At 41.5% G+C, this 9,366-nt stretch overlaps 1 long non-coding RNA gene across 1 annotated transcript in view; it reads left to right on the top strand.

The window, feature by feature from the left end:
- The window catches only part of LOC106724843, a 6,931-nt gene extending 2,111 nt beyond the window's left edge, over nt 1–4,820 (top strand). Inside the window, exons 3-4 of the long non-coding RNA XR_001360672.1 lie at nt 2,991–3,063; nt 4,493–4,820. This is a non-coding gene — a long non-coding RNA (uncharacterized LOC106724843). The remainder of the gene's footprint in view (nt 1–2,990; nt 3,064–4,492) is intronic.
- Nucleotides 4,821–9,366: the final 4,546 nt, after the last annotated feature.

The following is a 9,366-nucleotide window of genomic DNA, read 5'->3' on the forward strand; positions in this document are numbered from 1 at the left end:
GGACTGAGGGGTCCCGGGTTCGATTCCAGTCAAGGGCATGTACCTGGGTTGCGGGCGCATCCCCAGTGGGGGATGTGCAGGAGGCAGCTGATTGATGTTTCTCTCTCATCGATGTTTCTGACTCTCTATCTCTCTCCCTTCCTCTCTATGAAAAATCAATAAAATAGATTTAAAAAAAATTTTTCACGACTTACATTTAAGTTTTGGGTTTTTTTTTTTTAATCCATTTTGAGCTTAATCTTCTGTATGGTGTAAGTTGGTGGTTTCATTTTATTTTTCTTTTTGCATATATTTATCGAATTTTCCCAACACCATTTATTGAAGAGATTGTCTTTATTCCATTGTATGTTCTTGCCTCCTTTGTCAAATATTAATTGAGTATAATGGCTTGGGTCAATTTCTGAGTTCTCTGTTTTGTCCCATTGACACATATGCCTGTTCTAATGCCAGGCTGTTTTGATTAGAATGGCTTTGTAGTATAATTTGATATCTGGTATTGTACTCCCTCCTACTTTATTCTTCTTTCTCAAGATTGCTTCGGCTTCAGGGTCTCTTTGGGTTCCATATACATTTTTGGAGTATTTGTTCTAGATCTGTGAAATATGCTGTTGATACTTTAATGGGAGTTGCTGAATTTATAGATTGAATTTATAGTTGAATTTATAGATTGCTTTGGATAGTATGGCCATTTTAATAATGTTAATTCTTCTAATTATGAACACAGTATACTCTTCCATTTGTTTATACCTTCCTCTATTTCTTTTTTCAGTGCCTTACAGTTTTCTGAGTACAGGTTGTTTATCTCTTGGGTTAAGTTTTTTCCAAGTTATTGTTTTTTTATTGTCGTTGTGATGGCAAATAGGTTTGTTTTCTTAGTTTCACCTTCTGAGAGTTCATTATTAGTGTATAAAAATATCAATTTCATTTCTAAATGTTAATTTTGCATCCTGCTACATTGTAGAATTCATTTATTAAACTTAGTAGTGTTTTGGTGGCATCTTAAGGGTTTTCTATGTACAATATGTCATCTACAAATAATGACAGTTTTACATCCTCTTTTCCAATTTGGGTGCCTTTTATTTTTTCTTCTTGACTGATCACTGTGGCTAAGACTTCCAGTACTATCCTCTATAATAAAAGCCTAATATGCTAAGTGTCCGGTCATGTGGTTGTCCAGTAGACTGGTCCACCATTCAACCAATCAAAGCGTAATATGCTAATGATATGCTAAAGCTGCTCAACCACTCGCTATGATGTGCATGGACCACCAGGGGGCAGACAGTTGACTGGTAGGTTAGCTTGCTGCTTGGGTTGGGCTGATCAGGACTTAGCGAGACAGGCTGGACACGTCCTGGAGCGCTCCTGCAGCCCCTCCCCAGCTGGCCAACCTCCTGCATCCCTCCCTGTCAGCCCCGATTGCCCCAATTGGGACTGGGAGAGATGGGGCCAGACACGCCCTGGAGCCCTTCCATGGTTCCTTTCTGGCCCCCTGGTGGGGTCCCTTGGCCTTTCCTGCACCCTCTCGAAATCCAGGATCCCTCAGGAAATGTTGGAGAGCAGGTTTCAGCCCAATCCCAGCAGGCCAGGCTGAGGGACCCCACTGGTGCACAAATTCGTGCACCGGGCCTCTAGTGTTGAATAAGATTGGTGAAAGCAGACATCCCTATGTTGTTCCTATTCTTATGAGGAATGTTTTTAATTTTTGCCCAGTGAGTATGATGTTGGCTGTGGGTTTGTCATGTATGGGCTTTATATGTTGAGGTGTGATCCCTCTATTTACTCTTTATAATAGTTGATCAGCACACACACAGGGTGGCATTTGTGTTTGCATGGATCAGATGTGTGCCAGGCAGGAGATACAGTCCTTTTAGCTCCAGCCCAATAACTCTATGGGAGATCAAAGGGATCCCCTCAGCAAGAAGCTAAAGGTGGCAGTTAGGTTTGTAGGGATTGAGGGAGAAATCATAGTGAATGTGCCTAAGGCAGGCTGGAGAGAGGTCCTCTATGGTGGTCATCTCCTAAGAGTGTGAAAATTTTTAGAGCAAAATTAATAGAAACTGTTCAATTACATCTCATTTACATCCCTTGCCAGTCAGAATGCTTTTAGGATCTCCCTCCTTCACAGAATCAATAAGTTGCTTATAAATTCATTTTGCTTTACTGTAGAAAGTTTTTAATTGACAGGCATTTTTTTCCTGCATTTTGTTCCATCCAAATGCCAAGACCTATTTGATTTTTAAGACTCAGAGATGATGACTCCTACCTCTAGGTCCTTTCCAAATGCAGAATCACATGACCCAGTGGTTAAAGATGGAAAACTTCTATTTAAATTACTCAATTTTATATTTCTCTATGTCATTCTCAATTTAAAGAAAAGTTCCTGTAGCCTTAGCCCCACCATGATAACTTCATTTTAGAGCAGATCAAGCTCCAGCTCCTTTCCACAAGGACATCTGAGTGCAGTTTTAAGGCTTTATCACTGTGCGTTAGAATTAGTCCTGTGGCTCCATCGAACTTCAGGACAGGGTTGAAAAATATAGGCGACCACATAGAATGGTTAGCAGGTACTATTCTCTCTGCCACCTAAGAGCAAAATAAAGTTCACCATTCTACAAATATTTATTGAACACATACTATGAGCACTGGTGCAGGGCATTAGGGAAATGTGTTAAATAAACATTTCTAGATGTCAGTGCTTTGACAGTGTTGTAGTTTAGGAATCATCTCTAATGGAATAAGGAGACTGCAGTATCCAGCATGCATTGCCCTGTCTAGGAACCTCTCTGTGGCACTACCTGAAGAAGGGGCACTGCACAATATCCTGTAGGTAGGAGTGATCAGCTCAAAGAAAAAAAAAAAAGATGAGTAAATGTGACATTGTCTATAGACACAGAGAAGTTTGAGGACATCAGAAACATATCTACATATTCTAAAATTTTGAATGTGAGGGGCACACAGCTGAAAATGGATTACCACATTCTCTTATACAGGAAAGCATCCTTGCATTCTGAGAGAGCTGCACCTGGATCCCTTTAAAATTTGGAGAGACTCCTAACTTCCAAGGTAATACTGCTTAGGAAAACCAACCTTCTTTTAATAAAAAACAAAATAAAAAAAACCCCACAGTGATCTAATAGGCTATTTTAAGTTAGTTGCCTACCCAGAAAAATGGTTCAGCTATCTGCTCATCATTTACCTTTCCATCCCTGTGAGAGGGAGTGAGGTTCTTGGGGTACCACTGGAATAAGCATTTTCAGAGGCCCCTATAGGATGATGAGATACAGTAGAAAGCTTTATTTTCATGAAATTACACCCCTGGGTTTCCAAAGTCCCATATCCCTTTGTCCAGTCATAGAAGAATGTAGCTGGGGTTTCAGTAGAGCCAGAAACAAAGCTAGTGTCCAGAGTTTCCTTTGCATGTTGGAGCCGGGTCCAGTTCAGCATCAGGCCAGCTGCAGTCTGTTAGTCCATTGTGTGTGGGGTCCACATGGTCATGGGCCATGTGAGCAGATACAGGAGAGAGCACCCCAAACAATAAAAGTCCCAAGAGCATAAGAGGAACCAAGAGAGTGAACTCCTTTGTTTGCAGGGATGGGGAATGTCTGGCCCTCGAAATCATTTCGTGTGGCCCTACCATGGCATTAGGGGTGAGTTAATTAAATGTTTGACCAAATATAGCAGGCTAATTTTTAAGTTGATAATTTTGCATAACCCTCGAATGATATTATAAATATCCAAATGGCCCTTGGCAGAAAAAAGTTTCCCCACCCATGGTTTAGAGGATTAGATATCCCCAAATCCATGCCCTTGAGGTGGCCACACCCATTCTGGCCAAAAACCTGTTCCCAGGTATGGCTGACAGACAAGTGCCTTCCTGAGGTCACCCCAGCTTCACTGGGCATGCCTCTGTTCTCCTCCCTGTCCAGTCCCTTGCCCCAGGGATCTGCGGGGAACAGAGCAGTAGCTCCTGGGGGAGTGTAAAGCTTTAGCTTCCTGGTGGAGCTGGCTACATAATATGTTTATAATATTTGACCTTTTCTTTGCTCCTTTCCTGTTATTAATAACTAGATTAATTACAGTGGTATTAATTAGAGTAGACTCTAATAAAGTATCACTGGAGTTCTTATAGGAAAAATAATTGAACAGACGGGAAGACAAACATATAAAGACAGAGAGTTAAAGTGCTGCAGCTACAAGCCAAGGAACACCAAAGATTTCTGGCAAACTATCTGAAGCTAGTAGGAGACAAGGAAAAATACTTCCTCTACAAGTTTTATGGTGAACGTGGCCCTGATGATACCTTGATTTCAGACTTCTAGCCATAACTATGAATCAGTAAATTTGTTTTTCCAAGCCACTCAGTTTGTGGTACTTTGTTATGGCATCCACACAAAACTAATGTCAGGGGCAGAAAGAGAACAGTGGGGACGAGCTATAATTATAAGAAGTATTCATCATACTCTGTTAACCATGATTGTTCTGTTCTGATTAGAGAAGCACTTTCTAACCTGGCTGCGAGTTGTGTGCCTCGGGACATGGGAGCTAACATCGGAATGCAGTCCATCTTCCTTTTCCAAGAACTGCCTGTCATCATGGAAAGATTAACAACCATGTGGTCAAAATAATCTGATCCCGGAGGTGCCTACTCTTTGCCCGCCTTTTACTACCCGCACCTGCATTGCCTATAACCTGTAACCACCCTGCCTACTTCCCCATGCCTACAATTCCCACTTTTCCATGTAATCTTCGTCCTTCTACCCAATGTAAGCAGCTGGTTTATGGGGAAGGGTAGAGCAGATTTTTGTGGATGACCTACTGCTTTCCCATACTGTTGGCATTATTGGAATAAACACTCATATATGATTCGACCCTGTCTTTGCTTAATTGGCTCAAGTAATGACAGGCAGCTCGGACCCATTGGTTGTCTGGTTTCACTAATACATCTGGTTATGCCAATGCCAAGTATATTAGTTTTTGTAATTAACTAATTTAAGTAAGTATGTAAACCAAATAATTAATGCAAAAAACAACAACATTTGCTATTGATTTAAATATGGGCAAGGAACTGTAAACTACTGGAAGAAAAAATATTGGGTTCTGCATTCAAATTGCTTTGAAAGTATCTTAAAGTTCTCCTTTGAAGAAAAAAAATACCTAAAAGTTTTTCATGAAGCCTGGCATGGTTCATGCAAGAAAGATGACATGAAACTCTAATCATCAGTCACACACTCAAATGAATACCTTGAACCTACAGAAAAGATTGGCAAACAAATAAACATTTGTGTTTTAAGTGAAAATGTGAGATATGTGCATATTATTTTAAATTAATTATCCACTTGATTTTTTTTGTTAATTGATTATTTATATGCAGATTACATAAGTCAAAGGGCTTTTACTACATTGTGGGGGGTGTTTGTAACTAGATACGACCTTAAAACTTTGTTCAGTGAGCTGTGCATCTGTGCAAGGTACCAAATTTTTCTAAGTTTTATTTACCTCATTTAGAATGAGAATAATAATACCTATGACACACAAGTGCTTTGAAATTAAATGATATAATGTAGTTAAAGTGGTTAGCAGTATTAAATATTTTTCTGTTGAATGTGGGAGAAAATTCAATCTACCAGGGTTTAAATGAAAGAACGTCTATTGGTTTGTGACATTAACAAAATTCTAGGGGTAGTGTTGGCTTCAGGCACAGCTGGACTCAATTCTGCAAGTAAAATCCCAGAACCTGGTTCTCTATGTCTATCAACCACTCCTCCTGGGCTCAATCCTTGAACAGAATATCTTTGATGGCCACAACAGGCATTTTTTCATATCCTCCCAAGTTCAAAAACAGTGACAAAGAGTACTTGCTTTCCTCTCAGAGCCGTATGAAGTCCTCGAATCTGTGTAGACTATGTACCTATCTCTGGGTTAATCATTATCCCAAAGGAATGCAGTAATTTGATTTGGGAGGACTAGGTATAAAGCATGTGGACTGAGTAGGAGGAGGGAGTTCTCTTGAGAGAAAATGGAACAGTATCAAAAGCAGGAGTGAATTTGGGGTAGGTAGAAACACTAAATGTTCATATACTAGCTGTAAAGATAATGCTTTCTAAACAATCAGCATTAGCTACCCCATTTCAGTGTTCTGCACCCCTAGCCCCTAACTCAGACTTCCTTTTTGGCTCTAGTTAAAGTACTAACTTCATTAGGACAAATGCTCCTGGCATGACTCAGCTCTGCTCTTCCTTCTGCTTTCAGATTCGTGGCTGTGGCCCCAAATAATCTACCAGACCAACGTGTGGCAAATCTCCTCTGGCCCAGTTCTGCTCTCCAACAGCCTGGCAATGTGCTTAGTCATTCAGACTATTATCAGCCAATCACTCTCACTCACCACTGCAGTTCAGGCCTCTTTCAAGTTTTAAGGTTGCCCTTCTAAGACATTAGGATGTGGTAGAGTACTGATCTCTTCATAATTTTCATGACTTTGAACATTTAACTTTTATCCTTACCGTTTTTCTTGCCAAAATCAAATCTTAATTTTTAAAGTAACATATAGAAATGTATTCATCTGCTGTCGCTTGCATTGGAAAACAGAAACTTGTCTACCACTTTCCTTTGAAGTGTTTGCAGTAGATGTTCAGCCAATAATCACAATTAGCTATAAACAGAATGCTGAGGTAGAAAGTACTAATCAACTCCAATATCTATTCTCCTGCTTTTGGTGCCCAAATGTTAGCTGAGTACATGCTGCCTAGACAGAGTGCATTACCTAGCCATCTTTCCAGCAAGGTGTGGTCATGAGAATAAGTCCTAATTGAAAGTACATGAACTGAAGTGACGTGTACAATTTCCAAGTCATGTCCTTAGAGAACAAAGGCATTCCCTCAACTGCAACATCCTCAGATAGCAGACAGCGTACTTTTTCTGTAAAGGGCCAGATATTAAATATTTAGAGCTTTATTGGCCATATGAGCTCTGTCATAACTGTTCAACTCTATGTTGTTTGGTGAAGACAACCATTGGTAATATGTAAATGAATGGGTGTGGTCGTGTTCCAATAACACTTTATTTATAAAAACAGTTGGTGAAAGATAGGAACATGGTGGCAGGCAGGTCTGGAGTGAGGGTGAGTATGAAAGTGGGTGAGTGTGGGAGAGGGAGAGTGTGTGTGGGTGTGAGAGTGGGAGGGCATCTGTTTGTGGGAGTGGGAGCTTAGGGAGGCAACTGGGGTGCTTCAGGCAGGAGAAGCAGTGTGCTGCTGGCCCAGCACCTCTCTCCACTTCAGGGGAAGCCTGCCATTTTGAGGGAGCCGCAGGGTCCTCCATGGGAGGAGGCTGCGGGGAGTGAACCTAGGCCACTGCTGAGCCCCAAAGCTCCAGGCACACCTACCAGTCATACCAGCTCAGTTAGCCTGAACTGTGAAGGACTGGCTGGCTGACTTTATTGGCAGTGTGCAGGGCCTGCTCCTGGTGAACGGAACACCCAACCTGCCCAACCTCCTCCATGGCAGAGCGACAGGCAGGCCCTGCCATTTTTCCTAATGGGGCACTCGACCCAACTCCTCAGCAGCAGAGTGCCCAGCTTGCTCCAACACCTCAGTGAGCAGAGTCAGCAACTGGGCGGCCACCTCTTCCACAGGGGAGAGAAAGATTGTCCCACCTCCTCAGCATCAGGGTGCTCAGCCTGAATCTGCCCTCTGTGAGCAGAGGAACCAGTCCACCCTACCATAGAGGCAAGGGGGGCTCCTGGCCTGACCCCTGCACAAGCAGAGCAGCACCCAGCCCATCCCACCACCCTGACACGTGCCCAGGCTGGATACAGGGACCTGCCACCCTAAACCAGCACACCTGACCCAGTGCCCCTGGACGACTGGTCCTACCACCTTAACGTGGTGCACCCAGCTCTGCCAGGGTGACCCAAATGCCCCCAGATGCAGGGACCTGCCACTGTGACCCACTGTGTCATATGTGGTGCCCCTGGGAAAATGGCTCTGCTGTCTGACACTGCCCAGTAGATGTGTCCTGAGGCATACCAGATGCAGGGACCTGCCACAGAGACTGGACACGCCTAACCTGGTGCCATCAGAAGATCAGACACATCGCTGGGATCTGGTGGGACCAGTCACCTCTGAACACATGGAACAACATGATAAACCCACCCGCCTCGCCCAGCTCTCCAGACTACTGGACTGCTAAAATGGGAAAACAAGGAAATAACCCCCAAATGAAAGAAAAGGATGAATTGCCACAAAAAGGAACTAAATGAAACAGAGGCAAGTAATTTGTCAGATAAAGAATTTAAAGTAATGGTTATAAGGATATGCAAACATCTGAGTGAGAATTACAAGCAACTTAATGAGAATTAAAGGGAGCTGAATGAGAAGTACACCATGAATAAGAATCCAGAGGAAATGAAGAATACCCTGGAAGGATTCAACAGTAGACCAGAAGAAGCTGAGGAAATAATCAACAAGTTAGAAGACAAGGTAGAAAAAAAAATCCATTCAGAGCAGTAATTGGGAAAAAAATTAAAAAGCAGGAGGAGAATTTAAGGGAGCTATGGGACAATATGAAATGAAACAACATCTGCATAATAGGGGTGCCAGAAGGAAAAGAAACTGAGCAAGGAATAGAAAAACTGTTTGAAGAAACAATGACAGAAAACTTCCCTGACTTGGGGAAGAAAAAAGTCATACAAGTCCAGGAAGCAGAGTCCCAATCAAGATGAACCCAAAAAATACCCACACCAAGACACATCATAATTGAAATGGCAAACATTAAAGACAAAGAAAGAATCTTAAAGGCTGTAAGAAAGAGACAGAAAGTTACCTACAAGGGAACTCCCAATAGACTACCAACTGATTTCTCAATAGAAACACATCAGGCCAGAAGGGAGTGGCATGAAGTATATCTATATATATAAAAGGCTAATATGCAAAGAGTTTTCAAGCAAACGGTCAGAAAAACCTATTTTATGCTTTCTTATTTACAAAGTAAGTATGTTTATATTTCTGATATGGTACCAGAGCTAATTGATCTGGGGTTCATTTTCATAAATACTATATAAAGTACATCTATACAAAACCTCATAAGCTTTTTATTAGTTTATTTAGTCTGTAAAATATCAAATTGCTATTTTTGGAAATTTAAGAAGTCAATCATCAATGTTGGATCAATGAAGATTACTCAATGTATACCTATTTTATTTCTTCATTTTCTCTGATGTAAGACACCATTCAGATAGTCCTTATGTTCAAGCAACTCAAATATGATTAGTTTATATTATTAATTTGTAAAATAGCTATTCTGGGGATTCATAGTTTAATGATAGGCCCCCATGATAATGTGCTCAGTTAGCCAATAGATTCCAAAGTGA

Source organism: Myotis brandtii, unplaced genomic scaffold, assembly GCF_000412655.1.
Source record: "Myotis brandtii unplaced genomic scaffold, ASM41265v1 scaffold1227, whole genome shotgun sequence".
NCBI lineage: Eukaryota > Metazoa > Chordata > Mammalia > Chiroptera > Vespertilionidae > Myotis > Myotis brandtii.